The following is an 18,997-nucleotide window of genomic DNA, read 5'->3' on the forward strand; positions in this document are numbered from 1 at the left end:
AGGGAGCAAAAATAAGACAGTCCCCTCTCTTGTGATTACTTGAAAATTGGGGCAATTTTAAGAGAGCCTGTTCCAAGGCATACTAATTTAGAGGAAAATCCCAAAGTGCGATTTTGCCAAAAAAAAAAAAGCTAAAAGGAATATTTTGTAAATTTTTTTTTGATAAGATGAAAAATGTTTCAGTGTTCTAATCTTTCCTACTCAATTTCTTGTTGACGTAAAAAATGAGTGGGCAGACATTCAGTATGTTCTCTGCCAGTCTATTTTGTTCTCAACCTGTGTACAGTTCCTGCCATCTTGAAGAAAGATAGATCAGACAGGAAAAACAAAAACACCCCACAGATTTTTAAATGATTCCTTGCAATTTCAATACTCTTCCACAGTGCTAACAAATCTTCCTCAATCTTCTACTAGTAATCAAGTCGTCCTTATTTGCCTAAGCCCCATTTCCACTATCAATGTCCTCCCTTTGTTTTCGCTCACCAGTAGTAATTTCTTGTTTAATCCTTCTGTTTCTAATTTCAAAACAAGAGGTGCCATCCAATACATTTGCTCATTTTCCATTATTTCAAAAGGTTTGTTGAACTGGTGGTAGATTCTGTAAGAAGACTGCTCTATAAAGGAGATGGTTTTTATTTGTGCAAATAGTTCTTTAAAATAAAAATACATGTCAATAAATGATGCTTAAAAATAAACAGTGAGATTTGCTGACTTTATAGGAACCAATAAACACAGGTATACAGTGCAAAAGGTTTCCTTTACATAACATTTTTAAGGACAATTGAAACAGATATATGTTTGTTCTTTTGCCACGTAAAAGGTATTTCCTTTTCCTATCTTCCCCTGCTCCTAAACAGTAGCCAGTACAACATGTTTTCTTTTCTGATTTGCAAAAGCTATTTTTCCCAACTGGGTTCTTAAGCTGCACATTGCACCCTGTAAAAAATATTTAGTCTGATTTACAAAATCTATTTCTCTCTTTGGACCTTTAAACTGCCGTTGCAGAAGTGATAAAGGTGTTCTCATTCAGACTTTTATTGTTCCTGGGCCCCTTGCCACCTGTTTTTATTTCTCCCCGTTTCCACTTTCTTCCCATCTCTTTCACGTAGAACCCGGCAGTTGTTCATCAGAGCCAATTCCATGTAATGGGAGACACATTTTTACGTGATTTCTAACCCATAAAAAAGGAGGAGAAAGTAGCAATACAGTTGATATGCCATGGCCAGGAAGTAATCTGATCAGAAAGTAACTTTATTAAATGCTTATAAATTTGGAGTTATTATTTTTGTTTTATTACATCTAGAAGAGTATGAAAGCTAATTTGCTTACCTTTACTCTATGTCTTATATTCACAATCGAGAATGCTTTTCCTTTTCTGACCAGCCCAATGAAGGACTTTTTGTGAAAGCCCAGGCACACTAGAGTTCACTTTGTGCCTCACATGGCTTTTTTTTTCCTTAGTAGCCTTCGTTGCTCCACAATATCAGCTCATTTCAGAAGTATCATATGATCCAAATACCTGCCATCATTATGAATGACAATAACAATGTTTCCAAAGCTGAAGTCTCTGTTTAGATGCAACTTCACAGTGCTCAAGAAACCAGGAAATAGTCCAGTATAAGGCAAACTACAATTTCAATATCTACTGAAATCCCAAACAAAATCAATGACCTGAAATTTTCAAATAAGTTCCTTTCTGTTCAAAGGAATAAACTGTTGCATGTAACTGACTTAAAATTGTCCTATCAATGTCGTTGATTGAACTTCAAGTTCAATTTTACATACTTTAAAATATAATCCAATTTAGCTATTATGCACTTGCAATTATTTTTTTCTCTTAAGTCATAATTGCTCTTTGATAGTCTGCTTTTCATTTGCCTTAAAATATAACCACAGCATAAAACGTCTTACATCATCCCATCTGTCACTCAAACTGTCCTGTTGCACCTCGTTGGCTCTGACCTCGTGAGCAGAGGGAGCGCATTGGCACGCTGAACAGCGAACACCCACTCTTACACAAGAGTGGCTACCTTGGGAGAACAGAATTCTTTATATTGCACTCTGGAGTGAATGTTAACACCATCAAAGAATAAGGAAGCTGTTAAGATCTACTTTAAAAAAAAAAAAAAAAAAAAAAAAAAAAGAAAGAAAGTACTCTAGGAGAATATTCTGGGCCTTATCGCAAATGCTTATGACCCTCTCCTACTATTTCAAAACTCAGATGCTCAGGAAGCTTCATTAATATCTGAACACTGTTTTGTAGCAATGTGGCACAAACCTAGACAGCTGCAGATGGTTCAGAAGCTGTAGAGATAAGTTTAGTTGCTCTGCACAGTGACTAATCCTTTAAAACCCACACACGCAGGTGTCGTCCAGGCCTCAGACCGTTCTAAGTGTCATACTGTGACATTTACCCAGTTTATCAGCCCTGGGATGTCCACAGTCCGTGCCAAAGGGGGCTGCAAGCATCTCACCATTTCGCCTCTGACATCAAGACAATTGTGTTTTCCCTTAACAGAAATACATACACTTCCTTTGTATCAATCGCAATCTGATTCATTGCAAAAAATAAAACAATCAAAAAAAAAAAGCCAAAAAATTGCACAGAAAGCCTCTTATTAAAATGATGAAAACTGCCCATAAAAAGTACAAGCTACATGAAGCTTGTTTTCCCTTTGGTTTTCCAGAGGAAAAGCATGATCCTACTGAACATATTTTACATTTGTGCATGTGTCATATTAATCATGCATGTGGCACTGTCCATAAAATTCACGGCTATCAATGAATATGTAACACAGAGATAAAAATACAAAAATCAAAAACCTAACACAAAACAATTAGTCACTTGTCAATGTATTTCAAACAAAAGTTTACTCAAAGCACACTCATTTTTCATCTGATAGATCTACCTCCACTGTAACCTCAGATGAGATAATAAATGTGACTTAGCAGAAGTATCTTTTTCTTAATATCTGTCCTCATTAATATTTTCTGCTTCAAAGGAATAGAGTAGTCCATACAGGGTTCAAATGAATATGGTTTGATTTTGCAATAAGTATCTTTTCTTTGAGTGTTACCACTTACCGCATCACTTCAACATGAATTAAACATGAATTCATGATAAAAAATCATCAAAATGCAAAAACAAAGAGATGGTGGAGGGATCAAAGGCACCTTCTAGTTGCTAGAGAAACCAAAACAGCAAATGAATTTGAAGTACACAGTACTCACACAATCTCCTAGGACAAGTGCACATGAAGCGTGTGGAGAAACTCTTCCTCTATGCGTTTCAGCAGCAGGACTGAAATGAACAGAGAATGATTTCATTAATATATGCTCAGATGGGTTAATAGTTCCAGAATTAGTGGGCTACGCTTCTAGCGGGAGCTTTGGCAGGTCACCGTGAAGAAGTTCAGACTCTCACTGTGCAACTCGAGTGGGTAAAAGAAATTCAGGTCAAAGTTTTGGAGAGTGCTATTAATCAGGAATAAATCATTTGCATCATTTCTGAGAGCCCAGAAGAAACTGTATTAAAGAATTCAGGTTCACAGACTGTGAATATTGAAGGCAGCTTCCCAAGCTCGCTGTTCGAAAACGTCGTCACTTGAGATGATTCCTAGCGTAGGCCTGCGTTTTTCTTAAGAGTTCTCACTTCCCCCATACTCTTTCCTGAGATCTTCAGAGTGCAGAGCCCCCAAAGACACCAGCTGTAAAATTATTTTATGCAATATAGAACCTGTCCAGTCTCGTTATTCGTTTCACATTGACGATACACAAAATAGCATATGGTAAGGATTTTCTGTCGTGGCTGCCCTTGTGAGGACTGGGAAGGGGAAAGGTTCCGTATCCATTACTGCCTCCCCCAAAATTGCCTCTTCCAGAGCACAAGCATCGTTGTCGTTGTTAGGTATTCTAATTCTCCAATTAATAACAAAATCTTCGATTTAAACATAGCCAGGAGTAGCCATATCCGTGCAGTGAAGATGGTTTTTAAGATGACCGATGCGACAGCACTGCTCCAAGAGGAGATGAAACTCCCGTGCAGCAGCATCGGGGCTTCAGGCTGCGCCTGCCTGTGCCTCCTCCACCTCGCTGAAGGCCTCCTACTGAAAGCCAGGTTTCTTCCTGCCACCTGCACCCCTAGGAGCAGCACCATGCCCTGGGGGGGCCAGGGAGCAGGGGCATCCACCCTGCTGCAGCAGCCTGGCCCCCTCATTCTGCTCTTGTCTCAGCACTTGACTGGACAGTTTTTGCAGGAAGATTAAAATGAACCAGAGCTAATGGAAGGTATATTTAGTATACAACTGCTACACTAATGCTGAATAATGTTTAAGCTCCTGAACAAGTCCATATTGTTTCACCTAATGGGATTCACTGATTACCCAAATAATTAATTCAGTCCTATAATTTTGCAACACCATGTGGAAATGTGAAACCTGAGCATTAATTAATTAATGTTCAAGTCAATAAAAGAGACAAGTGTCTGGGACTCGCTACTGCTTTTCCTCAAATCAAATCAATCAAAACATTATCGCTTATCTTGAGCCATACAGGATTGGCTCTTGGTTCATCAAGCGTTTGGTCTAGTTACTACACTGTACTCATTTGTAATACAAATCTACAGACTTGGGCAAACACTCAGCTGCCAAAGCCTCCCTTAACATTTTACTCTTCTTCAATTACTTTGATGCCCCTGTTTCACAGCACTGAAACTCTTACTTTCATTCTCACTGCCTTTCCCACTCTGTCACATGTCCTTCTTATGGGCGGTTATGTTTTGCAAGTAGCTGGAAACAAGCATGTATACATACATATACACTAAAAATGTATTAAACCTGACACATCTAGTGTGAAGGCTTTTCTCACAGTCTGCACGTTCTTTAAAAAGGTGAGAGTAATTCATCACAGCCACTGATTTTTGACCTGCACTTCTGGTCCAGACTTTGAATTTAAAGATACCGTTATGGCTCCTTACTTCTCATTTTCCAGTTCAGCTATCCAAGCCATTGGCACATTTGTTGTGGACACAGTTTACAGTGTCAGGAATGCAAATAGCTTAACAGATCTATTTTTAAAATGAGATATTCAGCTATTTTTGAAAAGGGAAAATGAATTAGCTACAGCCACAAGTTATACTATATATTCCTGGAAATACCTTTGCAAGCAGCCTCCTGCCTGGAACTGCTCTGACTTTAATGGAGATTGGTGTAAATTCAGCAAGCTGTCTCTAGATTCATTTGTGTAGTCAAGGACCTAATTATTCTGATTTAGGACCAGTGTATTTTAGATTTCCTCCTCAATCCTTCCTGCCATGCATACTTTACAATTGGTAGATGAGGCAGTACCTTTTCTAATGAATAACAGTAACTACTTTGCCCTAATAGGAACATGCAGATCTTGCAAGTACAAACACAGGGATTTCTGCAGTCCTTCCAAAGGTAAACAACTAGCAAATGTATAAGAAAAATCAGGACAATATTATTCTTTTATTATTCTTAAAATAGTATGGGGTAAAAACTTAAGCTTTCTCATTTAGGCAAAGAAACACTAAACCTCAAATTATTCCAAAAGGTATGGAAAGGAACTGGCACAAAACTCATTCAGCCTCTACAGTTAACTAATAGGACTTTCATTGCATGTGGCCTCCAGATCGTAGGAGACCACAACACACAGCCGTGCCAATAATACCAGAAGTGACCAGAGCTCAGCTCTTGATGGGCTTGCTGGGTCCATTTCAGAAGAAAGGACATCCACTGCCTTGTGGTTTTCGGAGGGGGACTGTCAGGGTGGGACAGAGAGGACACGAGATCAGGAGGCTGCTGAGGCACAGTAGTCACCCCTGTGGCATGGGACAGCATTCAGTTCATCGCAAGACCAAAGGTGCCCTGAAACAGCGTCAGACTGCATCATTTATCTCTCTTGTGAAAGATTCGCATTTTGGTTCTCCTCATTTTTGTCCCAGCTCTGTATCTGCTGTGCACGGGCTGGTCACAGCATGCTGCAGCAGCCCATTATTGCCTGACACTGTTGGGCTACTGTGAACAGTAGGACAGAGAAAATTGCAGTGGTGCAACCCCAGCTGTGCTCAAACACACCTGCCATGACTTACAAGCTCATGGTCTCTGTAAGATAAGTAGTTTAGTGATTTCCTGAGTTTTCCTTGCACAGAAAATATCATAAATAAAGGAAAATACAGCCCTGGTCCTATCAGCACAGTCTCAAGTTTTCCATTCTCTTCTTTCTTTCTAGACCCTGTCCCTCATCCCACTGCCCTGCAACCTCTGGGTCTCTTTCTCATTCACTGTTTATGAAGGTTAAACCATTCGAATAAATATGCTTGCAATTAACTTGCCAGATCATGAGCTGTAGCAGCCAGCTACTCAGTGGAGTGAAAAAAGTGATACAAAAATACCATATCTGACCTGTCTCTTCTTTAAGGGCCATTATGCACAAAGCCATTGCACAGATTTGAACAGCCTGAAAATAACTGGGGAAAGATTTCCTGGCTATGGCCTGCTTTTGTGATGATGCTGCCAGCACAGCACATCAGACACTACAGCAATAGGGAAAAACCAAAGGGGACTCCTAACCCAGCACCCCAGCTGGCAAGAACATCACAGAATCTTTAGCATGGCAAAAGGTGTAGCTGAATTCTGCTACTTTCATTTGATCTAAGTATATACGGAAAAAAAAAGGAAAAAAAAAAGAAAAAGAAAATAAAACCACTCTTTCAACAAAGCATTTAGCAAGCACTTGACTCTTCTTCATTCTCTGTCACAATTTCTGGAAAGAAATCTTTTTAGAGTCCCTAGTGTCAAACAATAAGCAAACACATGGAAGCATTTGCTGGTGCTCTTTATTTCCTCTTCTGCAGTTTTTAAAGCAAATTCCAGAAAATTTTTACGTTCTCTAGGAAGCTTTATGAATAACAGAAATGTCAGAATCCTGCAAATTGCCCTTCTTCTACCCTTGAACACTAGTGAAAATACATTAGGCTTCCTTCTATATGGCAGGCTTACCTCAATTAAAGTATTGACCATATTGAATGGAAACCTTAAAAGTTAAAGCTTGTTAAGAACGCCAGAGCTGAGCTAATGCACCAATCAGTGCTACATAAATTCCTTGGCTAGTTAAACAGCAGTTCCAATGTCATGTATCAACATTGCACAAATGACACAATTATTTGCAAAGTTATTTACAAAAATCCCTCCAAAGCTCCAACATGAATAAGCCAAGTTTTACTCATGCACCTCAAAAGAAAAGAAAGATAGGAGCAATTTCTCCTGAAACGCAGAATTACTACCAAGGATTTCGGGTGTATATTTCCCCTGAGGTAGTTTAACACTTCTTTTTCATTTCTAACATCATATCAATCCTAAATCAAAAATAGACAAGCGGCATAATAGGTGGCAAAAAAACATCTAGAAGGTGAGATAACTCCAAAGGAGTGGAACTGGCAATGGCATATAACCGTTAAATTGGCAAAAGGAAGTGAAAATGGAAATAATCAACCCTAACCTGGTCTAGAGAGTACGCGAAACTCCAGGGTACGTCCAGTCTCCCTGACTAGACCAGTCTGTATTGACACCACATTAAAGAAGGAGCAAAGGGAAGTAAGTGAATAGTTTTATTTTTTTCTTTTAAATAGGAGACCATATAAATCTTAATGATTCATGCCTTTTTTATTGGCCTTAGGAATTTTGAAACAACTGCTGTGCAAGATCTACTAAATACTTAGAGAGAAAGGAAATGAAAAGCCTATTTCTGTTTCCTTGATGATGTCCTAAGAGAGGTTGCAAGTGTCTTGGATTATACAAACATTCATCCAAAGATGAATTTGTCCTAAAAACATTCACAAAATTAATACCAAAAATGTAGAAATTAATATACCCATTCTAAAAATGAGAGACTGAGGCATTCAATGGTTTATCCAAATTTACCTAGGGAACTTCTACAGGAGCAGAAGCTTAACTGAGATTTCTGTCTCCACTAATCACAAAATCATTCTTCCTAAAATTGTTCCTAATTCCATTATTTCTTTTTCTTTCTGTGTTGTCCTCCTCTTAATATTAATAGTATTAATAAATAGTAGCAGATAAATGTATTAATTTATAGTCTAATTAATATTTATAGTTTAATTAATTAACACTTTAAATGATCTGTAAAGAAATTGTTCTGCAAGACAAATAATTATACTTGTCCTACAAAAGGGAGCAGATTCATTTTACCTAATAGAATTTTTCTCTTCTTGTCCCATCTATTTCCTAAATGAATAGCTTATTTCCTTTCATTCCACGAGATTTACAGCAAGTGCTTAGGATGGCTAATGCACATCATAAATGGAGCTGCATTCTGTTGCGAGGGAGAGAGGCCCAAAGAGGTGAAACATCTTGCATGCAGGTCAGGAACATGTGAAAGAGATTCAAGACTCCTGATCATTGTATCCATAATTCAGTTCAATCCCTACAGAGTCAAATCCAAAGCCTCTGTAAACCAGCAGATAGTCTTTCAACTGACCTCAATTTTTGTCTTACGCCAAGCTCTACAGAAATAAAAATGAGAGAATAATTCCCAACTAGAGTCTGCTCACAGAGTTCCTGATTGCTTAAGGAAAGTAAATAGCCCAGGCTTTGGTTAATACAATTATTCATCACATACAGAGCATTAAAATCCAGCATTGCTAATACCTTGGCACAGATTTGAATTAGTCCATGCTCTTCAATTAGATGCCCATCTTCTTCAAGTGCAGGGAGATTACAAACAGTCCTTCCTCAAACTTGAGAGTTTTTTAACATACATCAATAAACACACATCCCAGTATCTCTCCTACTGCTTCCTCTGCTAGAGTAACAAAACAGCTGCCTGATGCCCTCAAGTGCTTTTTACCCTGTGGAGGCATGCAGGTGTGCACACACCTGTGAGGTGTAGACCCTATCAATGTTATTCACAGTCATAAAATATTTATTGCAATTCGGAGGAGATAAGAAGATCAGTGTCTTTCATTCAGTTTATCAGACTTCATAATTATTAGTTTTTTTCCCTAATAGTTTGATTTGTTGAGGAAAAAGGAGTAACTTAATTTCCCACAACAGCTATGTTCAAAACAATTATAATCCTTTCTCTCTCACTACTTCTTTCTCATCACCTGCACTCACATATGTGCGTGCACACACACCTACATATACACAACATACACTCACTCTTTCTCTCAAACTGGCCTTGTGTTTTGCTCAGCTGTCATCTCGGGCAGATTGGAAACATAAGGTTGGAACTATTTTGACCAGAGGACAAATTCAGCTTTTGAGTTAAACTACAGGCATGGGGCTTCTCGTTTCCTGTTCTTTACTCTCTGATGCTTAGCCCTAATAAAAAAGGTGGTCATGTCTTGTATTTTAATGAATGGCACGGGAGAAAAGCTACCCTTATCAAAAGAGAGTGACATTCACTCCCTGCCAATTATATATATTGGGCAGTATACTGGACCTTTACTAGTGTAAATTAGAAAAACATAATTAATTCCACAATATTCATAACTCTAATAGCTAATACAGTATAAATAATTAAGTTAGGGAAATAGCATTGCTTTGTTTTAATTACTGAGATCATTGGAATTGTGCTGATTTACCTGAGATAGTTCTGGGCTTACTCTTTCTACAAAAAGAAAAAAATATTTTTCTAAAGATTAACAGTGTAGTATATTTCAAACTAAAACTGTTGCTTTCTCATGTCAAAACTGAGATATTAAAAAGACACAAAAGCAAGAACTGAGTCTTTAGTATGATGATGTGAAAGCAAAAACAAATCTATACTGACTGCATCATTTTGACCTATTAGCAAGTGATGTTGCAAATAGCCTTCAGCAGACCTTATGCGTATTTTACCTCACGAATTTTGAAGTTTGATAAATTTCAATGAGAGAGAATGTTGTACTGGAACTTGGCACATAATCTCTATGATACCATCAGTCCACTAAGACAGAAAGAAAATCTCTACATAGTTTTTACTGAATAGGTAAAAAATATTTGATGGTAATCTTCCACCTACAATTTGCAACTTTTAAAGGATACAGTTTCACTTCTTTGTTCTGTTTTATACTTCTGCTACTGAATTATCCTTCAGAAATTTAATCTCACCAAATATGCTTTCCAATAATATACTGTAAATCAAAATCACATGAATGATAGCAGAACAGATTCATTTTCTGTGTTAGTTTATCCATCACACCAGGTCTAATTACTAGAGGGAATTATTATTCAGTAAAGAGACATTCAATTTAAACAATGAACTAATTTTTCTCTTGTACAAAATTCTTTTTCTGTTGTGTCACGTTTGCATTGGTTTGTGACCATTAAAAAAAATTAAGGTGAAAATATCTTATATAATGAAGCAAACCAGAAAACATTACGACTTAGGAAACTAAGCCTGGTGACAATATACCAAAAAGAGTCAGGCAATGTCCTACAAGACCAGGTAATCTTAATTCTTTAGAGGGGAAAATAATAAATAAATGCAGTTCAGCACTATTCATTATGACATTCATCATTAACAGTTCCTGGTACGTGCTGAACTCATTTCCGAATTGAACAAAAGAATTACTCTGGAAGTAAAATGATACTTTTTTGTGATTACTTTGTGACTTGATAATTATCCTTTGTAATGTCTTCCCAAATGACATGGGGAACACTCTGATGCATTCACTGCTTTCAGCTGCCTGTATCTTTAACTAAGGTGTTTATGCGGCATCACCCACCTACTCTGTGAGATAGGCTAGGATGCTGAGAATATTGCATTTTCTTGGACTCCTTGGGTCATCTGAAGTCTTACATAGATTTTTTCTGTGTTTTTTATTTGTAACTTTCCTTTAGTATTTTCCAAGAGAAAAAAGAGCTGTATCTAGCCTAGCACAATATGATGAAAAGTAAACTTAGCCACCACTTTATATATCAACAACATAATGCAAATGTTGTCATTGTACAAAACACTTGGAAATCTTATAGGAAAAAGAAATCATGAATTAAATTTCAGAAAATTAAGATAATGGAGAACATCTCTGTGAAGTTTAGTGAGCTCTTTATGTTTTTTGTCAAGTCCAAAACATTCACTTACCTGAAATCAATAGGTATACCAACTTATCATATTATATGTTACAAAGCTGTAGCACCACTAAGACCTCTATATGAAAACCTCTAAAGACCTTTATATATAAAGCGCTTCTTCCTAGCTGTATGTATAGCAATTTGGGTTATGCCGTCTACCTTGATCATGATTAGGAAAATGTAACTTTCTGCTCTGAAATGGAATAACATTTTTTTGTACGTTTGTCTGGTAAAGATACTCTGGCTACAGAATATTGTAAGATCCACTTTCATGTAGTGAAAAGTAGAAATGTTACCTCCTAGAACACAAAGTTTTATTTATCTTTTTATTTTTCCTTTGAACTTCTATGAACTTTCTATACACTATGCTAAGTTACACTTTTTAACAGTTAAGCATCTGATTGCTATTGAGACGTAACAATGATTTTGGATACAGTATATAATTATCCTTTTTCTATGTATGCTGAAATGAAGATACAGCTCTGCATGTATTCATGTTTATTCGTAATTGCATGCGCGTAATAGCAAAATAATGGGACTCATTTATATGCATCAATTCACACCTATTTAAATAGTCACTAAAATCTAGCAGTAAGCTGTTTTGTACTATTTCTCTGTTGTATCCAGGATGAATTTGATGACTTTATCACTAACGTGACGCCTGTTTCTCTGTACCATTCCTCTCTTTTGGCTTCCATCTCACCAAGTTAAATGCTATGGATAAGCTATTTATATGTCTGTGCTGAGTGATATATCACTGAACATAAACTTATACATAGACATTGACATTTGTTATTGCTATTTCTTTTTTTAAAAAAACAAAATGTTCTTCTTTTAAACAGAAAACAGTTGTGCTCTTTTCTGGGTCATCTCCAAACTATCCTGTATCTGATTTATTTTTCTGACTCCTAGACTAATTTTTCTCCTATATTTTTGAACAACTTCAATTTAAATCTGTATCTAAAATCCCATGGAATTAAGTGCTTTGCAAATGTAACCTTTTTGTGACAAAATATTCTGTGCATGCTCTGAAGTGAATTCAGTTGAAAATAATATAATCTATGCAAAATTTGCAGCTAGATTCTTCCAACTTCCCTTTAGTCACTAAGTCCTTAATTGGCACCATGGGTTTCTGTAAACAGTCTAGCTAATCTTCAGCCAGCGACATCAGAGGTGGCTGGCCAGTGTTTGAGGCCTCGCAGGTCCCGTAGAGGAAACTGAGGCTGAAATCATGGTTGATGCAATCCTGCTGTTTTGCAGGAATGCATGGGATCTGTGTTTCTTGAATGTAGGAGGAATCTCACAAAACTCAAACAATGCAGAATGTCTTTCACTTAATGCTGTGCTCCCAAATGTTTTTTTGCAGGCTGCTTTTAGAAATACTCACCTGCTATCAGGATATGTGCCTGCTTCAAACTGTCTATTTTTCTTTCGATTGATCAATGTTTATCACCTCCTTACCACCACGCTTCCAAAAATAATAAGCTGCTGAAGCCACTTTACCCAGAGATTTTAAATTTCTAATTAGCCTTTCCTGGGTAGAAACAGGTATGATCAGGTCTTTGATTGAAAGACAAGTATTAAACACATTAGTCCCACTGAGTTTACACCTAACTCTTAATGATCCTTCTGAAAGGGTACTAACTTGAGAACTTGAGACAAAGCGAGGAGCGAGGGGAGTGGCACAACCGTACCTAGCATAGGTAAACTCTTTCCTTAGAGAGTCACCTGTTCCTCCCACTAAAAAAAAAAAAAAAAAAAAAAGGTTGTTCCAAAAAGACACATGTGAAACTGAGCTCACCATCTAACTTGATCAAGCTGCTGGAGAGAGAAATTGTGGAGCAGTCAGCGTTTCATTTTAGCATGCTGCACATTAGATACTAAAGTGGCATTTCCAGAAGAACTAGGCACTTTCATCCAAAAAAGGAGGAGAAATGGCCATGCTCTGCTCACAGCAGAGTTTGAGGTTAACACCTCGGGAGCTACGTGAACTGTTTCCGAAACAACGCAGTTTCTCCTGTCAGTGATCTCATCCTTGTCCATAGAAGTCTGATAAAAAGATAAAGACATCTGATATTCAGGCCTTGCAGTCTTTCACCTGTGCTGACCTTTAAATCAGGGACATTCTTCCTTTTCTATGCTAGAAAAATGAGAGAAACATTTCAGGCTAGCCTATGCCTTTAGGTACATCTCCTGGGAAAAGGCAGCAACCGTAACCTGAGAGACTGCTCCAAGGCTCTGTAACTGAGACACAGCCCCCGGCTGGGCAAAAAGCCAAAGCCTGAGTTCCTGCTGCCTTTGAAGAGTGCAGCTTCTTCCCAACAGCCTCGCGGTCAGCTGGCTCCTCCGTTTAGCGGGAGAGAGTGCAAGGCTGAGTCCTCTTATTACCACTTTCTTCCTGCAAAGTGACTAGAAGGAGTAAAATATTCTCTTGACCCAGGAGTGAGTTGCTGTCAGTTAGAGGGGAGTAAGTAGATAAGGGAACGGCAGGACTGGTAAGCACCTGGTTTTCCTTCCTCTCCTAGGTAAGGAAAGGGCATGATCGAACCCACGACTGACAAATAAATAGTTGTGGGGAAGATGGGGGAAAAAAATCAAGTAAAATGTTGGCTTTTTAGTTAATTACATTTTAGATTTCACTGTGTGTTGCTCTTCCAGAAGAGCATCAGGCTGCTTTCAAGCAGCCCTGCTCCTCTGGGGCCTCGATACAATTCATGTGTTCTTCAGACCAATGTTCTGCAGCTACCTTTAACCCAATGAAGCATCAGTTGTTCTCAGAAGTACAAATGAGTTTAATAAGGGTCCCAGCAAGACTCTGAAATCATGGTTGACTTGTCGCACCTCCAGCCCCCCAGGCTGCATTTTGTTATTGATCTGTTTATTGCTTCCGCTGAGAGAACATTGTCAATCCACCCATGTCAGAATCCAGCCCGCAGCATGCAGCGGATACTGTTATTACTATTTAAGTGATAAATGAGACACAAATTTCATTCAGCCTGTTTCTGAAGCAGGAAATATTCATTTTTTAAAGTGCCATATTGAGGAAAGTCAACTGTCAGGTCTTTTTTGTTTCTTGATGCAAGCAGTAATCAGTTTTACCGAGCTCCAGGTAGAAATACCCATACGAAACAAAATGTTGCTCTTAAGCTTCAGTGTTTTAGTTGAGCCTCCTTGGAATAAATATTATAGAAAAAAAAAGATGATAAAAGAAAAAGTAGGGACCTGATCCAAGACATGCTAAATCAGTGGAATTCTTACTATGAACTTCAATTTTCTTTTCTTTTTCAATAAGTGTTTGGAAAAATAAAAAGATTCAGACCAGACTCTGAGACAGTGTTTCACTTGCCAGTTTCTTTGATCATGCATGGGGGTAGTAACATTTCAATTTATACCCTTCTTCTCCCCACAGACAAGGAAATGCTTGCGCCTGTCTAGAGATGCCCACTGGCTCCGTCCCTCCTGGAGGCTGTTGGGGGAAAAGATTTCAGGCCTCAAAAGAGCCAACATGCTGCCTGCACTTCTTGTCCTACCAGATGTTAGGGAATAGTTAATTTTTGTCACAAATCTCTACGACGAAGACCTCAGGCTCTAAACCAGCAAGTCACTGACGGGCACGCAAGTCATAGCATGCAAGGGGCCTACGACTTCAATGAGATTATTCACATGCCCAAAGCTACACAGATAAGGATTACAAGCCTTACTGAAGTCAATTCATCGGGCAAAGCGGGGGGATTGGGTTTTCTTTTATTATTGTTTCTCCAGTAGCCCAGCAGATCGCACTGATGCTCTTTCAGTGACGATTTGTAATCTTTTTAAAGGCTTTTCAAGGCATTTGTTTGTTAGTTATCTTGAAGCAGATTGCAGCCAAGGCATAAGAAGGGGCCAAAGTTATGTATATTTGAGGAATGCTCTATCTCATTATAGTCAGAGCAGAGTACACCCAATATATACTTTGTTTGCCTTGCTATAAAATCAGAAAAACACAGAGTGGACACAGAGCAAAAGGTTACCTCAGCTATTTCTGCATTTTCAATAGAGGATCAAGATGAAAGAAAGGATTCTGTTTCTTGCTGCTCATCACTCTTTGCCTTATTCATTAAATGCCAGTTTTCCACTGAAAAGGAGACATTCCCCAAACTAATAATGGAAGGGCCTGTTTTTGTTTCCATCACCTGCAGCTTTTCAACTCAACTCTGTATCTGCCATATAAAACATGACTGATTTCACTGCTGTAGTGCATCTGCACTGCTGTGGATTTCACTGAAAAAAGGACTATTGACACCTTTTGAGAATAAAGAGTGTGTAAGATTTTCAGCTGTTTTGAATATTTTGGGCCTATCCCAAGGTATCTCCTGCATATGAATATTTTAAGGGAAAATGCATGAGAGCTAGAGGCATGGACAAGTTTCAAGTACTTAACTGAATTCATCATGAAAGACAACCTATTGCTCTCCTAAAGAACAAATTTCACAGGAAAATATCTTTCTTTTTAATTTCCTATGCATAATGAAATAATAAAAGAAACAAATAGAAAAATACAGAAGAATCATCCATTAGCAAATGGAGTAATAAAAGAAAAACCAGAAGATTTGCCCTTAGTATTTCAAAGAAATGCTGACCCCAGTCTGTTGAAACTTGATGAGAATCCTTGACATCAGTAAGTGGTGAATCAGATTTCAATCTCACAGAAGCTACAAATTGTCACTACAAAGTCAGTGGTTGGCATGCTAGAGTCTCTAACAATATAGGAAACTGCACAGAGAACTGAGTAACCTTCCTGTAAAAAGATCCATCTAAAAAATGTGAGAAGTGACCCCATATTCTTACCCAAATTATACAAAAATTATCATAGAATTAAAATCTAGAGGACGTAAGAATGTATTTCCAACTCATTTCTCTCAATGCTCTGAGTTATGATTAATGTGAAGAACATTTATAAATGTATATGAATGTACATGTATCTATACATTTTCAGTCTGGCAATGCCAAAATATGGCTAATGGAAATATTTAAAAAAAGAAGTGGGAACTGGTAGGATGCCAATGGTTTAAACTATTCCTTTCCTCCCTTTTTTTAGTTCGCTATTCCTTCTCTAGTTTAGTACTAAACACTAAATGTCAACTTAACATGCTTCAAGCTTTAAGGCTTATATTTTGCTGAAATGGCAACTTCTCTTCAAGATGCCTTCCAGTGTCATATTCAGAGTGACAAAAAACATTAGTTTTACCCTCCTTGAGTATTCACACAAGTGAAATGACATTAAAAGCCCTATATCAAACAGTACAATAAGAAAAAATTCAGCGTTTCCAACCAAGGCCAGGTGCCACGTGCTGGAGGGAAATGGGTCAGAGAAGGACTGAAAAGCAGGAGGACTTCTCAGCAGGAGGAAAACAAGTTGCAATCTGACCTTTCTGCCACAGCACTGCTGAAAAGCCACCTTCACGTACCAGGAATGACTTATCTATTGCTGGGTGCTAGCCAGGTCATTAGGGTCAAATACGTTTAATCCCAAGATTTAGATGCTATGCTATTTGGAACAGCTGGGAAATTTACTCCATACCTGTTCATTCATCCGTGATCATAACAGACTAGTATTTCCTTCACCTTTTATGCTGAAACTCTACTAAACTCATTATCTTGATCCCCTGAGTATTTTTCCTGTTCCTGATAAAGCATGATAAACAGTCTCTTATCTAACTGTGATTTGCCAAGTCCTTTAAAGCTTACAAAACATCATACTTCCTAGGACTGAAAAAATGTGGAAAGTTCACACCTACTTAGAAAAACAATCTAAAAACAAACTAAACCTGCAAGTGCAGAGGAAAAAAATAGTTTTTTGAAACACAAGATACAGTTTGAAACAGAAGAGAGGGGGTTTCTGAGAGAAGAGAGGCAAAGGGCTATGGTGAACCAATCTTAAGAGGTTGTTTATAACAAAATGAAGACATGAACAAATACAAACAGCATCTGAGTGTCCTCATAGCCCCTAGGAGCTGCCAATATATCCATTCACCTCAGATCTAGAACATGATCTGCGACCAGGGAGATTGTTTTCAGTTTGGATCAAAGCATGCTAAAACATGCCTACAGTGTTTCACAAAACCAGAACATAAAAAGTGAATGGTAGGCCATTGGACAATCCCTGAAAAATAGGGCCAGAAACGTATAAGCATGTCCTTCTCCTTGCAGATACTTCCGTCTTCATAACTTGGTTGCTTTTGGATAAGTAAGAGGGACAGTTCTACACACAACTAGGCCTTGCACAAGGGAAGCAAGTATCACAAACTCTAATTTATACATAGGAAAAGAAAGCTGTAGTACCTTATTTAAGGTCAGGGCAGAGACAGGAGCACTGCAGCTCCCAAATACACCAGAGGAAACATGAAGAAGAAATGGCATTGCCCACTCTACTAGCACTGGAAAACAGGACTAGACTTCTCACTGGGGAAGGGCAGCAGTGGGATTTATTGCCGTGCCCAAAAGACCCTTCATGTTTTCCTGGTACTGTGTGTTTCTACCCTAGTTCCAGCACGATATTTTCCTTCACAATTCATATTGGATAGCTGGTTTGTCAGGAATCCAAATCCACCCGGGTTATAAATTAAAAAGGAATGCCTATGATTCTGGATAGGTTGGGTCATGCATTAAAAACAAGTGGAAAACAAATACCTCTCCTCAGAATGCACCTCCCTGCTTTCAAAAGCTGCATAAAATGTTTCATCGCCCATTTTCCCTAGCTTTATCACCATTTAATGGGTTATAAGCATATCTAAGAGTGACTTCTTATTTCTGATACAGTGGGAGAATAGTTACTTTCAGTAATCATATTTCAGTGAAATCAAACTATAAGGAAAAAAGAATAATAATTGTTTCTCTTGTTAGAGGGAACTGAATAACACCCATTTCCCATCAGCGCTGTTCTCACTGGGAAGCTCTGCGCACACCTCTGCCGTCCGGCCTGCGCTTGCTGCTGCACTGCAGCATCGCGACCACCTCCAGCAAGTCCTGGTGGGGAGGAGCAAGGAGGCGGGAAAGCTCTGCCCGGAGACATCCGAGGCATCGGCAGCAGAACGAATGTATCAGCTTGGGATCAACTACTGTTAGGAAAGGATTGGAGCAAGAAGTGTAAAGGAGGAGGGAGGGAGGCTTAGATCCAGACCCCTTGCTTTCAGGGGTTGTTTCTCTCACACTTTGCAGTTAGCTTTGTCCACAGAAGCTCTAAAACGTGTTTACATCTCAAAATGTCCCGGAAACACCAGAGGAAGCAACATTACATACCACAGTAACTAGCGTTTCTATTTTTCTCTCACACAATTCACAGTTAGGGATTTCACACAGCATATTTTAAAAATATATTTGTCATCTGTGATCTATTAAGCCCTCTATCTGCAGCAAGCTAATGAGAATTTTTTGAAAAATATGCCAGTTACGAGCTCCATACAGTAGTATAGACAGAAAGGATTATACCCTAAGGTGTATTCACGTATATAGGACATGCTGTTTGGATTAGACAGCACAACAGAAAGAATTTACTGAAACATCATGGTACCAAGCCCAGGTTATATCATTTTCTAAGATTCAATCAGGGAGGGGGCTAGGCTTTCCCCGCAGATGCTAAAGGAAAAACTTTAACTGATTTTTAGAGGAAATAGGAGCGGTGCCTGAAACATTATAATACAGAGAACAAGAAAATCGCTCTGTTTGTGGCCAGAAACGAAGCACCGCGGGTCGCGGCTGTCACAAAAGCTGCAGAGCAGCAGCACACGCGGGGGGCCCGGGCGAGGGAAGGAGGCGGGAGCGCAGCAGGCAGCCTCAGCTCCCCGCGCTGCCGGGCGCGGCGGCCGCTCCGCAGCTGGGCGCCGCGCCGGGACGTGGCGCCGGGGCCGGAGAAGAGGGGCCCG

At 38.7% G+C, this 18,997-nt stretch overlaps 1 long non-coding RNA gene across 1 annotated transcript in view; it reads right to left on the minus strand.

Moving 5' to 3' along the window:
• Positions 1-3,229: 3,229 nt before the first annotated feature.
• The window catches only part of LOC146588844 (uncharacterized), a 111,736-nt gene continuing 95,968 nt past the window's right edge, over positions 3,230-18,997 (minus strand). Inside the window, exon 3 of the long non-coding RNA XR_014897342.1 lies at positions 3,230-3,301. This is a non-coding gene — a long non-coding RNA (uncharacterized LOC146588844). The remainder of the gene's footprint in view (positions 3,302-18,997) is intronic.

Source organism: Rhea americana, unplaced genomic scaffold (assembly GCF_003343005.1).
Source record: "Rhea americana isolate MKP2758 unplaced genomic scaffold, rheAme1 scaffold_492, whole genome shotgun sequence".
In the NCBI taxonomy this organism is placed as follows: Eukaryota; Metazoa; Chordata; class Aves; order Rheiformes; family Rheidae; genus Rhea; species Rhea americana.